We start from the raw sequence: 27,186 nt of genomic DNA, 5'->3' as shown, positions 1-27,186 counted from the left end.
AGCACCCAACAACATCCCCGACAGTTACATAAATCTGATATTGCAAAGAGATCCCTGGTGTCTGTAACTTCCTATTCCAGAAATCTCTAGAAAGAAGTCTTGACACAAGTTAAAAGGATACTAAACAGGGAGATGAAACCTTCACGTTTCTCATGTGTTCATGCACAGAATGGTTCAGAGTATGCAGGATTTTAGAAATAACACAGGCACAACAAAAACACCACAGTTACTTAATATTCATAGAAGAGGACACTTCCTTCAAAATGTGCATTATTCAGAAAATTCAAGAGTGACTCTCAGTCAAATACTTCTGTCCTTTCCCCTTTTATGTCCTGGAATAAAGATGTCCCTCTTTTAGTGCAGCATAGTCAGTCTGATTTCATGGAATCTGAGTTTGTAACCCAATTAAATAGGGTTTGGTGCCTTTAAAACAATAATGGATTTTCGTTTTGTTTCTCATCTCAGGGTATTTGGAAATTTGATTTGGAATGCCATAAAAAGTATGGGGAAATGTGGGGGTGAGTATTCTGGAATCTTCCATTGGGTAGACTTGTTAAGATGAGGTTCCATGAGCACCCTGCCAGCTGAGGTCTTGTGATGAGGTCTCTATTGTAAAGAATTGGAGCCCTGTCCCAACAAGGGTTCCACATGTTACCTGGTGTCTAGGTCTACAGTCTAAATTAGGTTGGTTTAGACTCTTCTACAGGTTTTGATGGCCCACACTCTAGCCTCAGTTTGCCCCGTGTCTTGCTAGTCCCTTCCTTCCATTTTCCCCTCCACATGTCCTTTTAAATTTCACTAAAATGCCATATTTCAGACACTTTGAATATGTGCTCATTAAGGCCTGATAGCATCTCCTCCCCACATTGATTCCCTTTTAGATAATAGCCCAAACTCCTTTATACTGATTTAAACATGTGCTTTTGAAAGGAGGGCTGTGAGAACATAATTAAGTGTATCAGGAAATAATCTATGATAAACTTTTAAAACTTTCTCTTTAAGTGTAGTTTATCTTTTTGCTTTGTTTGGTTTGTATTTAATTTCAAGCAAAAACTTTTTTTGGCTGTCCTGTGGTTTAAAGTAATGGTCTGTTCCCCCATTCTTCAAGGCAAGATTTTGTAATACATGTGTATTTTATTACCTAATACATTCTACTGATTTTGAAGAAGAGATGTAGGTAATTTTAAGCATCATCACTGTGCTTGTGCACTGCCACCAGGTGTGAGGAGGTTTTGCCCTTTCCTACCTCTTCATTTTCCTTCATCAGTCCTTGGAAACCACAGGGCTGGTGGGAGGATCTGCTGGGTTGACATGGCCAATAAAGTCCATGTGATCCAATGGCAGGAGCATGCACAACTGCACTTCTAAGACCCAAGTGTAACTGCTCCTTGTAACATTGTAAATTGTGAGCACTCCTTAGCTTCTCTGTAACTTTTCATTGATGTGATTATTTTTGATATTGAAATATTGTATTTATTTTGCAGTGCAGAGGATCAAACTCGTAGCACTGTGTCTTTTAGGCAAGCAGTGTACCACATCTCCAGGCCAGATATTAAAATATTTTAAATCTACAAAAATTCTGGAGAATGGCAAATGCAACACTTGTGTATTCATATCCTAGATTTAACAAAAGTTACATGTTGTTTCTAACCATGATGTGTCTGAAAAGCTATTTTGTCTTTCAATATTTCTTGTCTGCTTGAGCCACTTCAGCCTTTTTTTTTGATGAAGTGGCTTCTGTGATCAGATTCCATAATTGAACTCACCTAATATTGCTGTGTATGTACAAATAGAGAGATGGTTTATGTAACGTCAGAATCAACGTCTGGATCCCAGGGTGTGAGTTCAGCTGCAGAATTCACTCTGTTAAAGTGTAATTAGCTGTGTTTCCCCTCACAGGTATTATGAAGGTCGTCAGCCTATGTTAGCTATCACAGACCCAGAGATGATCAAAACAGTGCTTGTGAAAGAATGCTATTCTGTCTTCACAAACAGGCCAGTAGGCATGCCTTTTTTGAAATGTTAAACTTTTCTGTTAAACTTATTTATTACAATTTTATTTTGAAATAATTATGGATTCACAGTAACTTGATAGAACCATGCTCAAAGAACCTCTATGTACTCTTCACACTGTTCATCTTAATAGTAATATTTTGCATAAGCTTAAGTGTAACATACTCCCCTTACCATGCTAAAAAGTGGATACAACCCACCGATCTGACTCAGTGTTCTTCAGTTTTTCACATCCTTGTGTCTGTGTGTGTTCGTAGTTCTGTGCAAATTTTATCATGTGTCTAGATTTATGTAAAAACCAACACAGTCAAGGTACAGAACATCCTTCACCATGAAACGCCCTCTTGCTAGTCTCACAGAATCACCAAGCACAGCTTAACAGGGTCCACCCACTTTTCCTTTTACATATTGTTCTTTTGTGTCAGGTCTGATCAATATTTTCCCAACTCTCCTGAATGTTCCCTCCATGGATTCTTCTTAGACTATTGTCAAAACTAGTCAGGCCCATTTCTGGGGGTCTGTTTCTCATTCTTTACAACTTTTTTCTATTGGTCATTGTACCTTTCCTGCTTACCATGCCACACTCTTTTCACTGTTGTCCTTCTATAGTGAGTCTTAACATCATGTAGACTGATTTCCCCCACTTCATTTAATTGCAGAAATGTTGTAGACATTTTTGGGCCCTTTTCTTCCAACCAAATTCAGAATGACTTGTCTGTTTCTACAAAACTCTAGGGGAGATTTTGGTTAAAATTGAAACAAACATACAGATAAATATGGAGGAAAAATCTCATCATTACTATGTTGACTTCCAATCTATGAACACAGCCTCCATTTCTTGAAGTGTTTTTTGAATGCTTTGGCCAACATTTTGTGACTTTCAGTGTAAGAACACCACAAGTGTTTTAGATTTACCCTTAAAGTTTTTCATTTTGGTGTCTTTGTAAATAGTATTTTCAAAATATTATTGATATATACAAATGGGATTGCATTTGGTGTTGACTTTGTGTTTCACAACTTTGTTGAACTCACTAGTTGTATTTCTTTGCATATGCATTGAGATTTTCTTGTGGACAATGATAGTATGTGACAATAGGGATGATTCTATATATTCCTGTGCTATCTGTATACCTCCTATTTCATTTTGCTTTACTGCACCAGCAAGGACAAACAGGATGATGCTGAATGAGAGTAGTGAGAGCAGATTTTTAAAAATTGTTTCTGGTCTTAAGGGAAAACTTTCAGTCTTTCCCCATTAAGTGTGATGCTAGTAGAAGGTTTTAGTCACAGGCGCTGTTTATCAGGTGAGGGGAGTTACCTTCTCTTCCTATTCTTCTGAGGTTTCATCATAAAGAAATGTTGGATGAATCCATTTTAACATGAAATGTAACTGTGGGAAGATGAGAAAATTTCTAACAGAAAAATGCAATTATCTTTCTTTTCTTTTTTCCCCACATAAAGTATTAGAGTAAAAGAATCTTCACGTAACTCTGTAATCCCATCAGAATGACAAAATTTTCTAATTTTTAATGTATTAACTGAAACTTTCTACAACTGTGAAGAGCTCCACAACTTCTGTAAGACAAACTCTACTTTTCTTTGGACACTAGGATTTTGGTCCACTGGGATTCATGAGTAAGCTATCTCTGTGAGTAAGGATGAAGAATGGAAGAGAATTCGAACATTGCTCTCTCCAACCTTCACTGGTGGAAAACTCAAGGAGGTAATAAAATAAGAGGATTTTTCCATTGGAAATTTTAAAGAATGAATCTGGGATAAGATAGAAACTATGTTCATGTTCCTTTTCCAAGAGGCTTTGTAAAAATGGTCTCTCATCTTTGTATGCAGAAGACCCATTATAAAATTCATCATGAAATCTCACTTCTTGTGTCATGATTGGGGATGTCTTGTCTTTCTGGGACTTCAGTCTCCACACTGAAGTACAGGTGGTGTTGTGTTTTGTGTTCAGATGTTCCCTATCACTGAACAGTATGGAAACACCTTGGTGAAAAACCTGAGGTAGGAGGCAGAGAAAGGTGAGCCTATCACCATCAAAGAGTGAGTAGCAGGGCAGCTGCTGGGGTTCTGAGTTCTGTCAGGAGACCCTCATTCAAGGGAACTGAAATCCCCACTGTTGATCTCTCCAGGGACCAGAAGAAAGCAGGTGTGTTGTGGCCCATCAATGGGGCTTCAAAGAAGCAGTAACTCCCAGGAGAATGCAGGGCAGTGAGAGGTGGGTGTATGGAGTGGTTAGTTTAGCTGCTGATTTGTCACCTTGTATATTTTAGATGAATGAAGAAACACCATTACATCAAAGTTGTGACTGTAGAAGGCTGGGAATGGCAGGAGGGAAATTTACTTTGTGCATTTAGACAGTGGGTGTGGTGGGAAAGCTACAATGTGGAACTTCCAAGAACTTAAAACTCCTCATGATTTGCTGAGGAGAAAAGCAAAACACTAGACATTGAGATTTTCTTCCTTTTCTCCTTCCTCCAAACTCAAAAGAAAAAAGGCTCTACAAAGACTGTGGGCAGTGCAGTCCTATCGTTTATTGTATAAACTGGGGAACTTTGAATTATGCAGAAACCATATATAAACTGAGCCTGATCTAGGCAAGCTGGAGGAAAGGGGTCACTTAATTCTGGGGTCAACAAAATCAATTTTGGAGAGTTTTGTTTGTGCCTTTTATTTATGCTTTGTTGTTTGTTTCCCTAGTACTGAGCATCAAACCAGGACTTTGCACATAACAGGCAAATGCTGTCCCTCTTACCCCTATCTCCAGCAATGGGGAGGTTTATTGTTACACTTAAGCAGGGAATTTCCTTGGGTATAGTTAGTAGAGGCATGCCTCTGTCCTCAGAGAAACCTCAGCTCCTTGGAGTTGGGGAAAAGCTGGTGCATCAGGATCTTGAGCAGAGGGTGTGGAGGAGGAAGGTGATGTTCCTCGCTACTCAGAACAGGGCGTTGCTATTGAGCAAACAGCTAATGGGTTCAGTCCTGATACAAACTCTGTGAAGGGAAAATGTCTGTCATTGTCCCCCTTTCTTTTTGCATTACTTAGGAAGAGTCACTTATCCCACCCTTGTCCTGCTGAAGGACAGTGCCAACAATCTGTTATCATCCATATTCTCACAATGCTGTAATTTTTTCTGGTTCTGGATTTCTGTCTGTCTCTCTGTGACTGAGCTCCTTGTGTCAGAGCGTGAGTCTATCTCCCTTAGTGTCCCTGCCAGCCCTGCAACAAAGGCAGCTGGATCATTGGCGTCTGGTGAACTGACATCTCACAAGTGTGTGTGGTGGGACCATAGACCATCAGATGGCCCAGCAGGTGGTTCTGACACTGCGTGAAGAGGAGCAGATACTAATTTTCAAGGTCTTTCTCTACTCAGCATCTTTGGGACCTACAGCATGGACGTGGTCATCGGAACTTCATTTGGAGTGAATGTCGATTCTCTCGACAACCCACAAGACCCTTTTGTGGAAAAAGCCAAGAAGATCTTAACCTTTAGTTTTTTTGATCCATTGTTTCTGTCTGCGGATATGTAAGCTATTTCTTCTCTCTCTCTCTCTCTCTCTCTCTCTCTCTCTCTCTCTCTCTCTCTCTCTCATCTCAGTCTCCCTTCAAAATAACACCTTTATCAAACCATAAATGAAATATCTTACGCTTCACCTGCTTAAAACATACAATGTGCTTAAAACACACATTGGTGACAATGTGGAGAACACTCAACATTTTCACCTGCAGCACACTTTTGTCAACTGAGTTACCTTGAAACTTGTCACTGTCTTTCCCCAATCCCACTTGGTCTAAAGAACCATTAATTCATTTTCTCCTTCTATAGATTTGCCTATTCTGAGCATTTCATATGAACCCAATCATAGAAAATGTGGTCTTTTGTGTCTGGCTTGTTTTATTTAGCACTATATTTCCATGTGAAACATGTGTCTTTACTTCCTTTTTATGTGTACAAATAATATTCTGTATCTGTTGGTTAAGTTTATTCTTACATTTTGAATATTGTGAATAGTGAACATTTGTAGGGAAGAGAGTACTTGAACCTTTGTTTTCAAATATTCTGCGTGTGTGCACAGGGATATATTGCTGAGTTATAAAATGGTATTTGTTTAACTTATTAAGGAACTGAGAAAATGTTTCCTATAGTGGTTTTATATTCCCCCCAGGAATGTGTGACGATTTCAGTTGGCCAGGCTCCATACAAATTCGTGGGTTTTTTCATGTGTTTGATTATGGCTCCAGCCCTGGTGGGTCTGAAGTGTTCTAGCCCTGTAGTTTTGATTTGCATTTCCCTTGTGTTAATCATACTGAACAGCACAGAGGATTTTAAGATCTTATTTTTATTATTATTGTACTTAGGTTACATTGTGACACTTACAAAAGTTCTTACAACATATCATAGTTGAAATCACCCCATACATCCATCCCTCCATTCCTGGAACAGTTTCAATACATCTCTTGTTTCCATTCACATACATGAGTACATAATATTCCACTGTATTTGCCTTCTTCATTCTTCCCTTTTATCCTCCCACCTCACTGGTATTAACGATCCTTCCAGTCGGGACCTGTTTTCCCTTTTTGTTCTGTCTTTGAAAAAAATGACATTTTGGTTTGTTTAGATAGCCATACAGGTTATTTCATTGTGACATTTCCATGTATATATGTATTATACCTTAATTGTTCATTGCTTAAGGTCTATTCAAGCCTTTGCTAATATACAGCTGAATTGCTTTTGTTTTGTTATCGAGTTGTAAGATTCCTTTATGTATTCTAGATTCCAATCCTTTTACATGCGTTAGTGACTTTTCTCCTATTCTGTAGCTATCTTTTCACTTTTTAAAGAGTTAGTATATATTAATTTACAAAATGAGGAAATCGTGACATTTCCATGCATGCCTATAATATACTTTTATCAAATTCTCCTACTTTTCCTTAACCTCTATCTTCTACATCATTCCTTTCTGACTTTCTTATAAATTACATATGGGTTTAATTAGGCCTTTTTAAACATACAATACATATAAGGTGCTTCAGTCCTGTTCTCAATTCCTTCCTCTCTTTTCTCCCTACCATTCCCACTGATTATCCCACAACAGTCACCCTTTATGGTCAAGGCCTTTCATTTCTTTACCTTAGATCTAGATAACATATGAGAGAAAGCATTTGTCTTTCTGAGTCTGCTTACTTCAGGTAACTTGATCATTTTTAGTTCTACCCATTTTCCTGAAAATGACATAATTTCATTTTTCTTTAGGACAACTAATATTCCATAGTGTATATATATTGCAATTTTTATCCATTCATCAGTGGCTGGTCACTAGGCTGATTCTATAACTTGGTTTTCTGTTTGAATACTTTTTGAAGTAATTGAGCATGTAAAAAGTAAACTTCGAATTCTTTGTCTGGCATCTCAGCTATTTTCCTATCTTTGGAATCAGTTGTTGATGTGTTATAGACTTTTAAGGAGCCATAATGCCTAGATTTTTTCATATTACTTGTTAGGTTGCCACCTAATACCATCACTCAGAGGAATACATGCATATAGCAGTAACCAAGTCACTGATTCAAGACCAAACGTATCTTTAAAAGAAGTAAAAAAAATCAGAAATGTCATCTACACCCTCCAATAACATTATAGAAGTAAGGAACTATAGTTCTTATTGGGCAAGCCATGACTTTAAAAATTATTCATGATGTAGGTATAAAAATTAAGGGATAAAAATGAGGGGTGAGTAAAGGAAGGGAGAGAGGGTGTGAAATATGAATATGTATGAATAATATTACATGAAAACACTGTGTAATTATTTCAGAGAAAGACAATATAGTCAGAGAATGAAAAGAATAAAAAATTAGAACAAAATTTAAAACAAAAGTCATTATTTTTTCCTTGCTGAGCAGGAGACTGCATTCCCCCTGTCAGTGAGCAGGTATTTTCCTACGATCTCTGGCCCTCATCTTCTGTCAGTGGCTCTCCTGATGTGTTCCCTCCTGTTTCCCCTCTAACCCCAAGATTGCTGGTGCTACCTGGGCATGGCGGTCAGTGGTTGGCTAAGGCTCTGAGTCTTCCTGTTTGTCTTTATTGTTATCTTCTCCTGCTACTTTTTATTTTCATTTTCTATGCATCTCTTTAGTGATATATAGTGTAAAGTTTGATTATTTATTTGGGACCTTTAAAATTTACCTCTGAGAACTGCCCTTTCTCTGTATCACAATTTTGGTATATTGTGTCTTTATTTTTATTAATTTCATCATAATTTTAAATGGCATTTTGAGTTCTTTATCCCATTGTTTACTTCAGGATATATTTATTAATTTCCACTTATTTTATATCCCTCTTCTTTTCATATATGGTTTCATTGCATCACAGTATAAGCACATAAACTGTATTATTGCTATGTCGATTGCTCTCCCTTTAATTGCTCTCCCTTGAATTGTGCAGTTAATTACAGCACCAGACTATGGACTTGTTTATACAAATGGCTGTAGTTCAGATAAAAGGGGACGAGTCCAGATAAAAAGGCAAGAGTCCAAAAACAGGAAGAGTCCAGATAACAGACTGCTCTTTCTTGAACTGTTCTGTTAATTATAGCACCAGACTATAAACTTGTTTATACAAGGACAGATAAAAGTGTAAGAGTCCAGATAAAAGGGTAGGACAGTAACACTGCTCCAGTTGTCACTCTATATATTCAAAAGGGATCAATGATTTCATTGTAGTGGTGATGTCTCTAGGTATGATGTGCTCCTATTCAGCCAGTGACCTGAAGTCCAAATAAATTTCATAGCCAGAAAGTATTTTGGATGAGAACCTAATGCATTTTGCTCATCTAATTCCTTCAGAAAGCTATAATTACTCCTGGTAAAATTTTTACATTTTCATTAAGGTTTATTTTTTCTCTTTCCTTCTAGCTTTATTTCCATTCCTTACACCAATATATGAGATGTTAAATTTCTCTGTGTTTCCAACTGGTGGTGGTGGTTTCATGAGAATGCTCACAATTTGATGAAAGATTGGGTTGTGCACATGTGATGATGTTTGCACTTCCCTCTATATTTGTATTAAAGGTAGACCCAGAATGAGGGAGTTAGGGAAGGAAAGTGTTTATATTCTGGGGGAAAAGAAGCAGGTGAGGTTGGAGAAGTTGATGGAGAATGAGTCAGAGAGTCCGAGTTCACCAGTTAACAATAGAAAAGAAAATTACTGTGCCATGGCACAAGTAGTGGTGAAATAAAAATTTTGCCACTTTCCTTCTCCTCAAAATATTGTCAAAGATGAAAATTACTGTTTAGAAAATAACATTTATAGCTATTGTCATGTTCCAGAGCTTCTATTGTCAAAGAATCACTTTGATTCTGACCCTCTTTATCAATACATTCTTGAGAGCTTGTTTGGAGGTTCTAGCAGGGGAGTGCAGCTACTCGTATACCCTTGACCAAAGAATGGTCCTCCTCTATCAGGGATGGTCGTCCTCTTTGACCAAGCACACAGCTTTGGGAGGGATGCACATGGAGCGGTGAGGGAGGAAGGGGACACCCGCTTAGCCAGCCAGATCAGCCAAATCAACCCTTGCGATCAATGGGTGAGAGGTGTCACAGCCAGATCGCCCTCACATCCTATCAATACATTCTTGAATGGAAGGCCTTATTAGAATACTGAAATATGTTATATACATTGCAGGAAAACAGAATAGTGAAACACATTAAGATTGTTCTATTTTATTTTTTTAAAGGAATTTGGGGCTTTTATCAAACATTCTATGTAATTCAGTTTAAACATTAACAAGAGGTAAATCTCATATTTAAAAAGTCTTTTTTGAGCAATACCAATAAAAACAGCATGGTACTGGCACAAAAACAGACATGAAGACCAGTGGAACAGAATAGAGGACCCAGATATGAAGCCACACAACTATAAGCAACTTATCTTTGACAAAGGAGCTAAAAATATACGATGGAGAAATAGCAGCCTCTTCAACAAAAACTGCTGGGAAAACTGGTTAGCAGTCTGCAAAAAACTGAAACTAGATCCATGTATATCACCCTATACCAAGATTAACTCAAAATGGATCAAGGATCTTAATAACAGACCCCAAACTCTTAAGTTGATACAAGAAAGAGTAGGAAATACTCTGGAGTTAGTAGGTATAGGTAAGAACTTTCTCAATGAAACCCCAGCAGCACAGCAACTAAGAGATAGCATAGATAAATGGGACCTCATAAAACTAAAAAGCTTCTGTTCATCAAAAGAAATGGTCTTAAACTGAAGAGAACACCCACAGAGTGGGAGAAAATATTTGCCAACTATACATCAAAGGACTGATAACCAGAATATATAGGGAACTTAAAAAACTAAATTCTCCCAAAACTAATGAACCAATAAAGAAATGGGCAAGTGAACTAAACAGAACTTTCTCAAAAGAAGAAATTCAAATGGCCAAAAAACACATGAAAAAATGCTCACCATCTCTAGCAATAAAGGAAATGCAAATTAAAACCACGCTAAGATTCCACCTCACCCCTGTCAGAATAGCCATCATCAGCAACACCAACAACAACAGGTGTTGGCGAGGATGCGGGGAAAAAGGAACCCTCTTACACTGTTGGTGGGAATGTAGACTAGTACAACCACTCTGGAAAAAAATTTGGAGGCTACTTAAAAAGCTGGACATCGATCTACCATTTGATCCAGCAATACCACTCTTGGGGATATACCCAAAAGACTGTTACTCCAGAGGCACCTGCACATCCATGTTTATTGCAGCACTATTCACAATAGCCAAGTTATGGAAACAGCCAAGATGCCCCACCACTGACGAATGGATTAAGAAAATGTGGTATCTATACACAATGGAATTCTATGCAGCCATGAAGAAGAACGAAATGTTATCATTCGCTGGTAAATGGATGGAATTGGAGAACATCATTCTGAGTGAGGTTAGCCTGGCCCAAAAGACCAAAAATCGTATGTTCTCCCTCATATGTGGACATTAGATCAAGGGCAAACACAACAAGGGGATTGGACTATGAGCACATGATATAAGCGAGAGCACACAAGGGAGGGGTGAGGATAGGTAAGACACCTAAAAAACTAGCTAGCATTTGTTGCCCTTAACGCAGAGAAACTAAAGCAGATACCTTAAAGCAACTGAGGCCAATAGGAAAAGGGGAACAAGTACTAGAGAAAAGGTGAGATCAGAAAGAATTAACCTAGAAGGTAACACCCACGCACAGGAAATCAATGTGAGTCAATGCCCTGTATAGCGATCCTTATCTCAACCAGCAAAAACCCTTGTTCCTTCCTATTATTGCTTATACTCTCTCTTCAACAAAATTAGAAATAAGGGCAAAATAGTTTCTGCTGGGTATTGAGGTGGTGGGAGAGGGAGGGGGTGGAGTGGGTGGTAAGGGAGGGGGTGGGGGCAGGGAGAGAAATGAACCAAGCCTTGTATGCACATATGAATAATAAAAGAAAAATGAAAAAAAAACAGCATGACTCAGTAATCTGACTACTGAGTGTATAGCCAAAGAAAATAAAATCAGTGTGTCAAAAAGAAAAATAAATAAATAAATAAATAAAAAGTCTTTTTTGTTATTCATTTATTCATATATGCATACATTGTTTGGGTCATTTCTCCCTCCTTCCCTACGCCCACCCTCGCCCTTCCAGGGAGAACATGTTCTGTGCTTTTCTCCAGTTCTGCTGAAGAGTAGAAATAAGCAATAATAAGAAAGACATAGCATTTTTGCTAGTTGAGATAAGGACAGCTATACAGAGAGATTCCTAGCATTGCTTTCACGTGCAAATGTGTTACAACCCAGGTCAATTCATCTCTAACTGATCTTCCACTGGTTCCTGACCCCCTTCTCATGTTAACCTCTGTTGCTTTAAGGTTTCTGTATTAATTCCTTTTGAGTGGGGACATCAAATGCTTTCATGTTCTCGATTATCTGTCTAACCCCACACCTCCCATATATGTTCTCCCCTTGTCATGAAACCCAAGTCCTACAACATTTCTGTATTTGCCCTAGATCTAAAGACCACATATGAGGGAGAACACACAATTTTTGGTCTTCTGAGTTTGGCTAACCTCACTCAGAATTATGTTCTCCAGTTCATTCCATTTACTTGCAAATGATAAGATTTCATTTTTCTTCATGGCTGAGTAAAACTCCATTGTGTATAAATACCACATTTTCTTGATCCATTCATCAGTAGTGGGGCATCTTGGTTGTTTCCATAACTAGGCTATTGTGAATAGTGCTGCAATAAACATGGGTGTGCAGGTGCCTCTGGAGTAACCTGTGTCACATTCCTTCAGGTATATTCCCAAGAGTGGGGTTGCTGGATCATATGGCAAATCTATGTTTAGATTTTTAGGAAGTCTCCAAATTTTTTTCCAGAGTGATTGTACCAGCTTCCGTTCCCACCAGCAGTATACAAGGGTTCCCTTTTCCCCACATCTCACCAACGCTTCTTGTTGGTGGTGTTTTTAATGATGGTTATAATAACAAGGGTGAGGTGGAATCTCACTGTGGTTTATATTTGCATTTCCTTTATGGCTAAAGAGGGTGAGCATTTTTTCATGTGTTTTTTTTTGGCCATTTCAACTTCTTTTGAGAAAGTTCTATTTAGTTCAGTTGCCCATTTCTTAATTGGTTCATTGATTTGGGGAGAGTTTAGTTTCTTAAGTTCCCTGTATATTCTGGTTATCAGTCCTTTGCCTGATGTATAGCTTGCAAATATTTTCTCCCACTCTCTGGGTGGTCTCTTCAGTTTAGAGACCATTTCTTTTGTTGTGCAGAAGTTTGATAATTTTATGTAGTCCCATTTGTCCATATTTTCTCTTAGTTTCTGAGCTGCTGAGGTTCTATTGAGCAAGTCCTTGCATATACCTATTAGTTCCAGAGTGTTTCCTGCTCCTTCCTGTAGTAACTTCAGAGTTTCATGTCTGATATTAAGGTCCTTGATCCATTTTGAGTTGATACTAGTACAGGGTGATAGACATGTAGGCAGTTTTAGTTTCATGCAGATGGATAACTACTTTTCCCAGCAACATTTGTTGAAGAGGCTGTTTTTTCTACATCATATATTTTTGGCCCCTTTGTCAAAAATAAGGTGGGTATTGTTGTGTGGATTCATATCCAGGTCCTCTATTCTGTTCCACTGGTCTTCATATCTGTTTTTGTGCCAGTACCATGCTGTTTTTATTGCTATTGCTTTGTAATATAGTTTGAAGTCAGGTATTGTGATACTGCCAGTATTGCTCTTTTTGCTGAGTATTGCCTTGGCTATTCATGGTTTCTTGTGTTTCCAAATGAATTTTAGGGTATATTTTTCAATCTCTGTGATGAAAGTCATTGGGATTTTGATGGGAATTGCATTAAACATGTAGATTGCTTTCAGAAGTATAGCCATTTTTATTATGTTGATTCTACCTATCCATGAGCACGGGAGATCTTTCCATCTTCTGTAGTCTTCCTCAATCTCTTTCTTCAGGAGTTTGTAGTTCTCCTTGTCGATGTCATTCACATCTTTTGTTATGTTTACTCCTAGGTATTTGATTTTTTTGAGGCTATTGTAAATGGAATTGTTTCCATATATTCCTTCTCAGTTTGTTCATAGTTGGTGTATAGAAAAGCTAAGGATTTTTGTAAGTTGATTTTGTATCCTGCCTCTTTTCTATAACTGTTAATGGTGTCTAAGAGTTTTGGGGTAGAGTCTTTTGGGTCTATAAGGTGTAGGATCATGTCGTCTGCAAGTAGGGATATTTTGACAGTTTCTTTACCTATTTGTATTCCTTTTATTTCAACTTCTTGCCTAATGCTCTGCCTAGGAATTCCAGGACTATGTTGAATAGTAGTGGGGATAGTGGACACCCTTGTCTTGTTCTTGATTTTGGGGGAATGGTTTCAGGTTTTCATCATTAAGTATGATGTTGGCTGTAGGTTTGTCATATATACATATATAGCCTTTACAATGTTGAGTTACTTTCCTTCTATTCCTAGTTTTCTTAGAGCTATTATCATGAAGTGGTGTTGGATCTTATCAAAGGCTTTTTCTGCATCTATTGAGATGATCAAGTGGTTTTTGTCTTCGCGTCTATTAACGTGCTGTATTACATTTGTTGATTTGTGTATGTTGAACCACCTCTGCATTCCTGGGATGAAGCCAACTTGGTTTTGGTGAATGAGCTTTCTGATGTGCTCTTGGATTTGGTTTGCCATTATGTTATTGAGAATTTTTGCATCGATATTCATTAAGGAAATTAGCTTATAATTCTCCTTTTTGGACTTGTCTTTGTCTCATTTTGGGATGAGAGTAATGTTGGCTTCATAAAACGAGATATGCAGTGTTCCTTCCTTTTCTATTTCATGCAACAGTTTAAGAAGGATTGGTATTTGTTCTTTTTTAAACATCTGATATATTTCAGCAGTGAATTCTGAAAAGTCCTGGACTTTTTTTGGGAGACTCTTAATTGCTGCTTCAATTTTGTTTTGTGTTATAGATCTATTCAGTTGATTAATGTCCTCTTGGTTCAGTTTTGGATGGTGATAAGTATCAGGAAATCTGTCCATTTCTTCAAATTTTTCAAATTTATGTAAGAGCATAGGCTCTCAAAGTAGTCTCTGATGAGTTACTGGATTTCTGTGGTGTTTGTTGCTATCTCCCCTTTTGCATTTCTGATTTTACTGATTTGAGATTTTTTTCCTCATTTTAGTCAGGTTTGCCAGGGGTCTGTCAATTTATTTATTTTTTCAAAGAACCAACTTTTTGTTTCATTAATTCTTTGTATGGTTTTTTGGTTTCAATTTCGTTGATTTCAGCCCTTATTTTAATTATTTCTCTCCTTCTGCTTGTTTTGCGGTTTGCTTGTTCTTGTTATTCTAGGAGTTTGAGCTGTAGTATTAGATCATTAATTTGAGATCTTTCTGACCTTTTAATATATACACTCATGGCTATAAACTTTCCTCTTAGGACTGCCTTTGGTCTATCCCATAGGTTCTGGTAAGTCATGTTTTCATTTTCATTAACTTCCAGGAACCTTTTAATTTCCGATTTTATTTCACCAATGACCTATTGATCATTCTGCAATGTGTCGTTCAGCTTCCAATTGTTTGCATTTTTTTACTGCTGTTTTTGTTGTTGATTTCTAGTTTTAATGCATTGTGGTCAGACAGAATGCATGGGATTATTTCTATGTTCTTTTATTTGCTGAGGCTTGCTTTGTGCCCTAAGATGTGAACAATTTTGGTGAAGGTTCCATGAGCTGCTGAGAAGAATGTATATTGTGTAGCAGATACGTAAAATATTCTGTAGACTTCAACTAGGTCCCTTTTTTTTCTTTTTTTTTTATTATTCTAGGCCTGTCTGTGTCTCCTAGGCAGGTTAGGAGCCCTCCTGCTGTGGGTGGTAGGTGGGTGGGGTCCCACGGGCCTGTGGGTGGAGGCCTGTTGTTGAGGCAATCTAGCAGGCCTTTGGAGCATGGGCCTGGCGTGCCTGAAGGGTGCAGCCAGTGAAATGGAGATTGTGAATGCCTGTGGATTGCTGGCTTGGCAGGCCTTAGGGGCAGGGCCTTCCAGAGTGGAGATCATACAGGCCTGTGCAGGCCTGAGGGGTGCAGCCTGGTTGATTGGAGATTGTGCAGGCTTGTGCAGGCCTTAGGGGCCTGGGTCCAACAGAGCAGAGATCGCGAGTGCCTGTGGATCACCAGCTTGGCAGGCATTAGGGGCACAGCCCGGCAGAGATCATGCAGGCTTGTGCAGGCCTGCGGGGCACAGCCCAGCAGAGATCTGAATGCCTGTGTATTACCAGCTTGGCAGGCCTTAGGGGCTCAGTACGACAGAGATTGTGCAGATCTGAGGGGTGGGAGTTTGGGGGACCACGGGGCTAAGGAGCAGGCCCAAGGACCAGAGATTCCACAACCTATGGAGCAGCGGATCCACAGGCCTATGGGGCAGGGCTTGGCATGCAGCGCCTACGATTCTTTTAGTAAATTGTGGTGTGGAGAAGCCTTCCATGAGCTAGGGGCTCAGAGTACTGATGTTGCAGCTCTCCCTTGTGCTTTACCTCTGCCAAGTGTGTCTCCATCATCTCAGCAAAGTCCCTGGTTCACAGAGCTAACATGGTCTGTGGCTGTGTCCCAGTCGCCATCTTGGATCTCAAGATTGTTTTAAAATGGGGTTATAAGCAAGTTATACAGGGGGAGCATATGATGAATGGACATAATATACATGTGTGGAACTATTACAATAAATTCTGTTGTATAATTTTAAAATTTAATAAAGTTAACAAAACTGGAGAAACATATCATCATTAGAACAAAAATTAATGTCCTAAAATTATATTTACTCTTAGTATTATGCTCAAGAGCTTATGTTGTCAAAGAATCATCTCAATTTCAAGCACCTTAAGTTGACACGTTCTTAATGGAAGATGCTTTCAGGGTACCTGTATTAAATGTGAGCCCCTCCTGACCTGGAGGAGGCTGTGGTGTTTCTGGCAAGTGCAGCCACCACCTGAAAAATCCAGCTTTGTCACATGCAGCCTGGTGGAAACATGTGGCTGCCATGAAGATGGACAGGCAGTATGGGCTCCTGATGTTACTTAAATTTTCTACTTCTTGGATGGAAGGAATATTCAAAGATCTTACACAAAATTTGGCATTGAGCTCTAGAGCTAAAAGGAGTCTACAGTGTGTGGCCATTGGATAAGAATTAAAGCAGAAGAGAAAAAATTGAGTGCAAGACTTCTTCCTGAGGAAGTAATTGTGACAGGAGGAGGAGGCAGCCACAATTTTGCAAGTAGTCTGTGTTCAGAAGCCAGAGAAGCCCAAGATCACAGAGAACAAAACCCAAAAGTTGCTGGTCATGGCAGCTGGATTTCTCTGAATTACCCTTTTGTTCTCCAAGATTGCTTGATCATTGATGACTCAAGCAACACTGCTTGTATTTTTTGAATTAATGGGGCCATTTTCTCAGAAAGGAGGTTAACTTCAGCCATCCTGATTCATTTTTGTCCTAACAAAATGCAATATTTCTTCCATCTTATAGCACAGAGTGAATTTTCTTCAACTGATGATGAATCCCTAGAATTCCAAAGACATGGAATCCCATAAAGGTAAACAAGGATGCTTCATGGAATATGGATGGGAGGCTCAGAGGGTGGGAGTTTTTGTGACAATATATAGGTTTTCCATCAGAGGATATTTTCTCACAAATTTGTGAAACACACGTAGGGATATCATATTTGGTACCCAAAGAAAGTTCTAAAAACACATAGGTATAAGTATGCTGAAAGGATGCAGGGCACACATGAATACACATTTCATACCTTGAAGTACTCAGTGGTCTTGAATAAACAATATCAGAACCAGTGTTGATTCTCATCCATTGAATCAGAAACTCTAGCTATAAATTTGCATCTGCAACAATCGCGTACTGTACAAACACTGTTGATGGTATACCTGATGAAAATGTGCAAACTAGATTTACTTTTTGTTCTTTGAAAATGTTTGTCTCCAGTTTTGTTAACTTTATAATTTTTAAAATTGTACACTTTATTGTGATATTTCCATTTATGTATATTATGTCCATTAATCATATGCTCCCCCTCTATAAATTGCTTATTTCCCCATTTAATGCAATTTTAATGTTTAATTTTTCTATTTTAATGCAATACATATAACATATTATATATTGCATATCCCTTAGGGTAATGAATAAGTCACTTCTGTGAGTTTGTATCTTCTTCATTCTTTTGCTGATAAGAGTTTTATTGTCTATGGGTGTTTACTAAAATCATTATTACTATGATGGTTGAAAAATAATGACTTTCCAGTCCATTATTTCTTCTACATTTGTGAATCAGTACTCAATGTAAGGAGTGTTCCCTTCTTACCTAATTGCTTATTGTTAATATATTCACTTATTTATTTAATCAGTATAATCTTACATATTCTCAATTCACTATCTTTTTATAATTATTTCTTATCTCAAATTATCTCAGATTTGCCCACTTGAAGAAACCACTTGTGGCTTTTCTTCTTTTATTTAACTTTTGATTATTAGAATAGATTTTAATTTTTGAGCACTTTTCACGTGATAGCAGAATTGGGGAATTGTATAGAGATTTCTCATCTTCTCCTACACCAAAATGCACATTCACTCTACCATTTTCAACAACCCCCACCAGAGTGGTAAATGTGTTAGAACTGATGAATCCACATTGAGATATTATTATCACCCAAATCCATAGGTTATGTTAATATTCAATACTGCCCTTGTATATTCTGCAGGTTTTGACAAATCTGCAGTGAGACACATCCTCCTCCATATCACAACAGATTGTTCTGAGTCTTTTCCACCTGTCATTTTATGACCATACTCTTGCTTTCTGGCATAAGATATTCCAAGTTGTTCTTCTGTTTCTCCAAGCAGTAGGGTATCACCCATTTCTCCAAGAAATCTTAATTACTTTTAGTAAGAAATTGTTTCTAGAAATCCAAATCTTGAGAAGCTAGTGTGATGAAGACTACTGGATTTGTTGGGTTCTTTTGTATGTTTGTTCCTGTTTATTTGTTTGGAGGGGTTTTTTTTGCCACTAGGTCTTTGTAGTAGAAAAAGATAATAAGATATAAATTTACACAGATCTGATAAGTTTTTTTCATCTCTATCCATGTGCAGTGATACAGTTTGATACTGTGTGTATCTCAACCTTTCCCTCAACTAAAATAGTCTAACATATAGCCTTATTCTTTAACCTGAATTTCATAGTTCCATTGAAATCAGTTTCAAGATACCAGTGATTTAACAAACATCTCATGAAAGGTATGAATGTTTGACAGTGGGTTCTAGAGAAGAGATGGCCTGACTGCAGGACAGTACTGTGAATATATGTCTCCATCTGCTTCTGTGCACCTTTTGATCTCCGTTTCTTTGATTGATTTTCTGAGATTAAGGCAATATGGTTTTCCTATGGCAATCAATAAGATGAAATTTACACTCGTGACTATAACAATTACCATGTGGGTAAAACCACCAAAGAACAGTACTTTCAATGGCATTTAACTTAAATGTAACTTTAAATATTCACATGTGGCTGCAGGCTACCATAGGAGACAGCCAAGCTCTGAACATTGACTTTTTAGTTCAATTTCAATTCAGTAGCATGGGGTCTGTGGCACCTGGGAGAAAGAATTAATAAGAGAATTCATGAACAGCACCATCAAAGAATGTATGACAGGTAAATCAGAATGCTGTAGCCTTCTCACACCAATTCTTGAAAATTTTGAATTGCATGGGTGTAGTGGGTACCACATTTATTTTCATGGTCCTAAGCACCTAGAAGGACTAATTCTACTCTGGGTCATGAATCCTAATTTTCATAGTTTATGACCAAAGTCCTTATATAGACTGCTATTTCAATACCATTCATAAGACAAGGATCAATCATCATTCCCTTAGCTTTTTTTATTTTTCTGTTTTTCTAGATCCTTATATCACCCTCTGTGAAGACTTTTGCCCTAGGTTTTCTATTACATAGTCATATAAGCCCTGACTCTCCAATGACATTGTATGCACAAAAATCACTGTATTGAAAGAACCTTCAGATACTGACTTAGTAGACATAGGTGACTATGAAATTCTGAATTCCTATCAAGCTCCCATATCCTGCTGCAGCTGCTGGTCCATGGACCTCACTTTTAATAGCAAGTTCCTCTGATACCAATATGGTTCATTTAAGCTCCCCCAGACATGTTTACATGAAAGATCCATTAATTTTCTATACCTTGAAGCCAAACACTCTGAATTTTCACCTGTACTTTTTTTCCTTTTTCTTTTATTATTCATATGTGCATACAAGGCTTGGTTCATTTCTCCCCCCTGCCCCCACCCCCTCCCTTACCACCCACTCCGCCCCCTCCCTCTCCCCCCAAATACCCAGCAGAAACTATTTTGCCCTTATTTCTAATTTCGTTGTAGAGAGAGTATAAGCAATAATAGGAAGAAACAAGGGTTTTTGCTGGTTGAGATAAGGATAGCTATACAGGGCATTGACTCACATTGATTTCCTGTGCGTGGGTGTTACCTTCTAGGTTAATTCTTCTTGAACTAACCTTTTCTCTAGTACCTGTTCCCCTTTTCCTATTGGCCTCAGTTGCTTTAAGGTATCTGCTTTAGTTTCTCTGAGTTGAGGGCAACAAATGCTAGCTAATTTTTTAGGTGTCTTACCTATCCTCACCCCTTCCTTGTGTGCTCTCGCTTTTATCATGTGCTCATAGTCCAATCCCCTTGTTGTGTTTGCCCTTGATCTAATGTCCACATATGAGGGAGAACATACGATTTTTGGTCTTTTGGGCCAGGCTAACCTCACTCAGAATGATGTTCTCCAATTCCATCCATTTACCAGCGAATGATAACATTTCGTTCTTCTTCATGGCTGCATAGAATTCCATTGTGTATAGATACCACATTTTCTTAATCCATTCATCAGTGGTGGGGCATCTTGGCTGTTTCCATAACTTGGCTATTGTGAATAGTGCTGCAATAAACATGGGTGTGCAGGTGTCTCTGGAGTAACAGTCTTTTGGGTATATCCCCAAGAGTGGTATTACTGGATCAAATGGTAGATCGATGTCTAGCTTTTTAAGTAGCTTCCAAATTTTTTTCCAGAGTGGTTGTACTAGTCTACATTCCCACCAACAGTGTAAGAGGGTTCCTTTTTCCCTGCATCCTCGCCAACACCTGTTGTTGGTGGTGTTGCTGATGATGGCTATTCTAACAGGTCACCTGTACTTTTGTTGTACAGCAAAATTTAGATTTTTTCCTGAGGGACAAAGCTACCCCACATTTTACTTAGGGCTAAAGTACTTTCATGTTTATCCAAAGCTCATTATAAGAAAAAAATGTATAGTAGAGAGAAATCCTGCCTCTTGAAATTGCCCAGCTGTGCTGGTGGTAGGATGGCAGAATGATAACTTGAGGGAAAAGAATAGTGTAGACTTTGGGGAAAGTGACTTAAATCAGTGATTCAGTTTTGTTGTGTGTAGTAGACATCGGAGTGAAAAGTAGTCCCAGTATGACCTTGGATTGTTTTCCCATTTTTCTCCCTAGCTGTTTGGGAGCTTCCTTTGGAATTCTCCAAATCTAAATATCAAGGATGATCTATCTTAACCTTATTTATCTGAAGTGTTTCTCATTCATTTTAGCTCTGACTGATCTAGAGATCACAGCCCAATCAATCAACTTTATTTTTGCTGGCTATGAGGGAACTAGCAGCATTCTTTCCTGCGTTACGCATGCATTGGCCACTCACCCTGATGTCCAGATGAAACTGCAGGAGGAGATTGATGCAGCTTTGCCCAATAAGGTGAGTGGATGGTACCTGGAGAAGAAGCAAGGAGAGTCAGACTGGACCAGAATGCCTCCTCATTCTGGAGAATAGCCATTGATATTTACTCTCAATATGTGTGAAGGAGCTGAAGAGAGAAATAAAAGGACAAATAGGAAATTAATTCTTTCCACAGAAATGTGAGATATTTGTAATACAGTGCTGGCCATGTGTATTTGCTATCTACTACCACAGTAATACCAAGCAAGAAGCATTCAAAAAACTGGGTGACATATAACAGCTAACATTTTTTAGTTTGATTTCTGGATTTGGCACTGCTGGCTATACTGTAGTGTGGCTGTCAGCAAAGCAAGACGGGCCTTTGTTGGGCTGAGCATCTGACTCAGATTTGCCCTATATAACCTTATACTGTGGTAGAGCTAGAGGTGAACAAACCAAGCTATAATCCAAGTTTTAACCTTTACATTATGTACATCACGCCCTCCCCAATGTTGCACAAGTGATACCACATATTGCCCCCACCGTCTTCATATTTCTACCCTAAATGGGAGGCTGTGGGCTGAAGTTGCCTGAACTCTGAGACTGGAAAGACTGCTTACCTGTGAGGTCAACACAAAGCATCTTCAGAGCCAAGCCCTGAGGGAACAACCAGGAGGCTGGTCCAGCAACCAAAGATGGATGGGGCTATGTACGAGTTCCTGTTTTCTTTGAAACTCTTACTAGAACTGAAATTGGGAGCCCCAGGAGAATCCCATTATAGCCTCCTATTGTCATAATGTTACTAGTTATTCATAGTGTGTAATTTCTGTTCTGTCGTAATGATATATATAAATATCTCTATCTATCTATATGTGTTTTATATATATATACATATATATAAAATTTCTAAGCCAGAATTCTCAGTTTAAAGCTTGTTGTAAGCCAAGTGTGGTGTTATACGCCTATAATCCCAGCTTCCTAGGATGTTGAGAATATGATTTCAAGTTCAAACCCATTCTGGGCAATATAGCAAGACTCCATTTTAACAAAGCCTAATTTTGGAATAGGTATGGGGGATAGTCGTTCTTTCCTTGTTATTAACTTGTGACCTCTCTGTTACAAGGTGGCAGCATTTTAGCATGTATTTATGGAGTACATTTGTTAAAATCTATAACTTACATTTCATCACATGAGGAAGAAAAGCAGTAAATGGTAAGAATGAGAATTTTTGGCCCTAGCTAGGAGATTTTCCCAAACGTCCCCCACATTCATAAGTATACTACGTATCAGCAGTTTGAAGGCATGATGGTTAAAATACTTTGTAAATGCTAAGGTCTTTGGCAAATATTCATTAAACTTTGTAGTTTCCAACACTGCGGTAGTACTACATAGACTCAGTTGAAATTTAATTCCAAATTTGATTTTACCAAAATCTGTTCATCTCTTCCCAGGCACCTGCCACCTATGATGCCCTGGTAGAGATGGACATGGTGATGAGTGAGGCTCTCAGATTATGCAATTGGCAACAGAATTGAGAGGATCTGTAAAAAGATGTTGATATCAAAGGAGTGCATATTCCCAAAGGGACAGGCGTGATGATACCAGTCTTTGCTCCTCATGGAGACCCCAAATACTGGCCAAATCCTGAAGAGTTCCACCCTGAAAGGTCTGAGAATCCCAGAAAAGGGGACCTGCCCTGAGCCAGCCTAGGTCAATCACGTTATGATGTCACTTACTGGAGATAACATACATGGGAATGTGAGTTGACATTCATTTGCATCTATTTCTTTTCCTGGGAACTTTCTTTTCTTTTTACAAAGTGATCATTATTATTGAAACTGCACAACTCTACACCAGAAACAATAACATATAACCTTCCAGAGTCTCAAAGATTTAGAATAAACTTTACTAGTAAATTGAAATTTGTGATCATGGATCTATTTCTACACATATATGCTTTTTTATGGTATTGGGGATTGAGCCCAGGGACATGTGAATGATAAGCAAGCACTCTACCACTTGAGCCATAAACCCATAGATGCAGAGACCATTCTCCATACTTGTCTTTAATTCATCAAGTCATCAAAGGTGGAATAAGTCAGCGCCTAGTGTGTGTCAGGGATTGAGCCAAACAGTTCTAAATTTTAGCCTATTAGAGAAAATAAGCATGAAGTCAGTAAAGATAAAATCATTCAGAAGTGACAGCAATTTCACCTGCTCCTGCCATAATGAGAATATGACCAACTAAAGTGTGAGGCAGGAACCTGCTTTTCTTTCAAGCTGTATAATTCCTCTGTGCCTTTCACAGTGGGAACACACCACCATCCTGATGAAATTTTAGTGTTTAAAGTTACATTCTCTTTCCTATGGCATTCACGTGATCCCATCTCAATAGCATTGTAAGCTCCTATAGTGTAAGGAGAGCAAAAAAGTCATTTAGTGTTCTAACTAGTAACTGAGGCAGAATTTTAATGACCAACCCAGGAAAGTATCCTGTGTGGATGTTTAAGAGATAACCACCAAACATGTACTCCATGTGGTTTTCATGTTTCACGGATGGGATTGCTTCCCCAATTGTGACACTAGGTTCAGCAAGAAGAACAAGGACAACATTGATCCGTACAGATACATGCCCTTTGGAAATGGACCCAGGAACTGCATTGGAATGAGATTCACTCTCATGAACATCAAACTTGGTGTCATCAGAGTTCTGCAGAATTTCACCTTACAAACTTGTAAAGAAACACAGGTGAGACAGAACACTTTCTGTATAAATAATTCTTTATTGGGAGATTTTTCCATCTGGGGAGTATCTATACAAAAAGTTATGCCCTTTCAACTTGGAACAACTTCTTTTTCTTCCTCCTCTTTCTCCTCCTCCTCCTCCTCTTCCTCCTTCTTCTTGTTCTCCTCCTCTTCCCCTTCTTCCTCCTTCTTTTTGACTACTCACATTCAACTTTTAACAATTTCTTCTCTGGCCAAATGATTTACTAGGATCAGGTATGAATTTTGAGGGTCTTTCTCCTCTGGAGTTATAAATCTGTGTCTTAATAAAGCCCAGCTATCATGATTATGTAGAGTAAATGCAAATCTGCATGCTTTGAACTTGAGTGAAGTTTTAAATTCATTTTCATGTCAACTGGACATGGGATATGTTGTGGCTGATCATGAAAGACAATGATCACCTGAGTTATGACTTGTGAGTGGTGCTTTCCTCTACCGTAACTTAGAGAAGCCCTCCTTTGTCAGTTTGTCTCAACCACTAGGTGTACTTTGAATCCCTGAGGAGTTTTAAAACCTCATGATGCTTGGCCATCTTGGATATTCTAAAATAAATTATCCAGAGTGTGGCTTTCAAAGATCACCATGAATTCCCACATGCAGCCAAATTTCAGAATCCGTAGCTTAAAAGTATAAAAGCTAACAAGAAGAACTCCAACCATTGAGCATCATATTGAATATTTGGCCTCAACTATCTGAGCTCTGTTCCATAATAACTGTGATCCTTTTCCGTTCTATATGTCATGTACCTTCTTCCCTCTATCAGCCTCATTCTCTTCTCATCCTTCAAGTTCAAATCAATCCCCAAACTCCACCAAGGAGCAGTCTCCATCTTGTGCAGTGCCCATGTACTACTGTGTCGTTTTATTGTTTCCTGTGCTTTGTTACCATTTCCTGTTGATTCTTTTTCATTAAATAAATGTGCTATATCCCTTCTCATTTTTATACCACGTAATTTTATTCCTTCAATAAACACCCAGTGTTGCTTTAAAGGGACATTAGTGCATTGAAAGTCTTTAGTAAATGCTTAAGATGTCATTCACAGTTATATCAGAGTTCTTCAATATAGCCTTTAGCTCTTTTAACTAAAATAATTTAACAACTGCCATTCATATATACCTGTGTATGAATGTTTTTGTGTGTTTGTCTCCTAGGAAAATGCAATGTATATTATTTGAAATTTTAAAATATTAAGCAGATACATTTCTAAAGTATTGGAATTTTTCCCCTGAAGAACTTAAAAGAACAGTTCTCCTGTTTTATGTGAAACATTTCCTGACAATGTTAATTTTCAGGTCTCCGGCATTTCATATGCAACTCTTTCCTCTCAATAGACTGTTTACATGGGTGAAGGGGAGACAAACTTTGTTATCCCTACAGTGTTGGCTTTCAGTTAGCTGTGTGCATGTTTATACCGTCAGGGGGCTTTGTTTTGTGAGAAGGTTTCTGACACACCTGGGAAGGGGAAGATATCCCCTGACATGTTCCAGTCATCTACAATCTGACATTTCTCAATTTATGACAAATTGCTTACCATTATCTCTACTGACATTAGAAGATTACTGGTGTAATGCCCCCAACACTGAAGATAGTGGGACTGAAAGGTTACTGAAAATTCTGCAGGACTCAGATATTCTCCCATTTGCACTGTTCTTGAAAGCTACAGTTAGATGTTAGAAAAGCAAAGAAAGAAAACATCTTCCTGAAGACTTCTTCCCATCATAAACTGAATGAGTTCAACAAGGAGGGTGACTGGACTCCTTAGAAGTTAAGGACATCCAACACAGATTAGAAGTACAAAATCTGCTCAGAGTTACCTTGTGATATTCAACAAACACAGAGTTAACTTTACACGACTTTCTAAAACAGTATGTACTAATGTCTACGAATCTGGTTTAAATTCCTTAAACTCATCATTTTTGCTTAAAACTTAAATCAGTAAAGAACATACAGAAAATAAACCAATGTCATTTATTCTCAGACCATGTACATAATACATATGGAATAAACATTTTCCTAAATGAATATTTGGAAGAATTCTTTCACTATCCAATCTTGACAATCGAGGTATATAAACTAGAAGCAGTTTTTGTGTTTGTAAAACATTATTGTTTCTCTTAAAATTCTGTCCCTAATGGGCTAAGTTAAAGTAGTTACATCATTCTTATTCAATTTTATTATTGTTATCATTACTATTATTAGCATATATTAATTGAACACACCAAGGCAGTTCTTATTATATTTCCATATATACACACTCTGATCATGTTCACCACCTCTGAAACCTATTCTTAACCACTCCCGTGTTACTCTCTTTCTTTCATGACCTTGTTTTGTTTTGTCCCTTAACTTCCACAAGTGAGGAAAACATCTTGCATTATTGTTCTTAACATTACTGTTCTCCCATGCTACAGTGGTTGTTAATGGTTCAGTAAATGTTTCACAATATGCTTGTTCAACTGTTGCAGGTCCCTCTGAAATTAAGCAAGAACCTATTTATTCAACCAGAAATTCCCATTGTGCTAAAGGTTGTGCCAAGAGATGGACCATAATGGAGCATGAATTCTCCTCAGAAGTTCAACTGAATTCTTCAAGGAGGCTGTGTCCCAGAACACCAGAGACTTTCATTTACTTTGTGAATAAATGCAGATGAAGATGGGCTTAATCAGCTGCCTTGGCTGGATGATTATAGATTCAGTAATTCATTGCACCTGCTCAGTGTCTGTGTAGAGCAGCGGCTATTTTTTAATGGACTGGAAGTGCTTAAATTATTGCTAGATATGTAGACTAATCTTCTCTGGTTCTCATGGGACTGTCTCTATGTATCTTTACCACTTCCATTTCAACTCTGATTAGTGATTATTTCTCTACAGTTGTTAAGGAAAATGGAAATTATTGTGATGATTATAGTAGTGAGATTTTATATCAAATATTTTCCTTATAATTTCTTATAAAAGGTGTTTTTTGAGGATATAAACAACTATGTCTTTTGAAAACAAAACTGATACTTCCATTTACAATAGCATCAAAAACATAAAAAAAT

General features: G+C 38.1%; 1 pseudogene; it reads left to right on the top strand.

The window, feature by feature from the left end:
• LOC141423991 (cytochrome P450 3A25-like) overlaps positions 1-26,959 on the top strand; it is a 30,564-nt pseudogene extending 3,605 nt beyond the window's left edge.
• The last annotated feature ends 227 nt before the right edge of the window (positions 26,960-27,186 follow it).

Source organism: Castor canadensis, chromosome 6 (assembly GCF_047511655.1).
Source record: "Castor canadensis chromosome 6, mCasCan1.hap1v2, whole genome shotgun sequence".
Lineage (NCBI taxonomy): Eukaryota > Metazoa > Chordata > Mammalia > Rodentia > Castoridae > Castor > Castor canadensis.
Note: the sequence above shows the minus strand (reverse complement) of the source record. Positions and strands in the feature narration are given on the sequence as shown.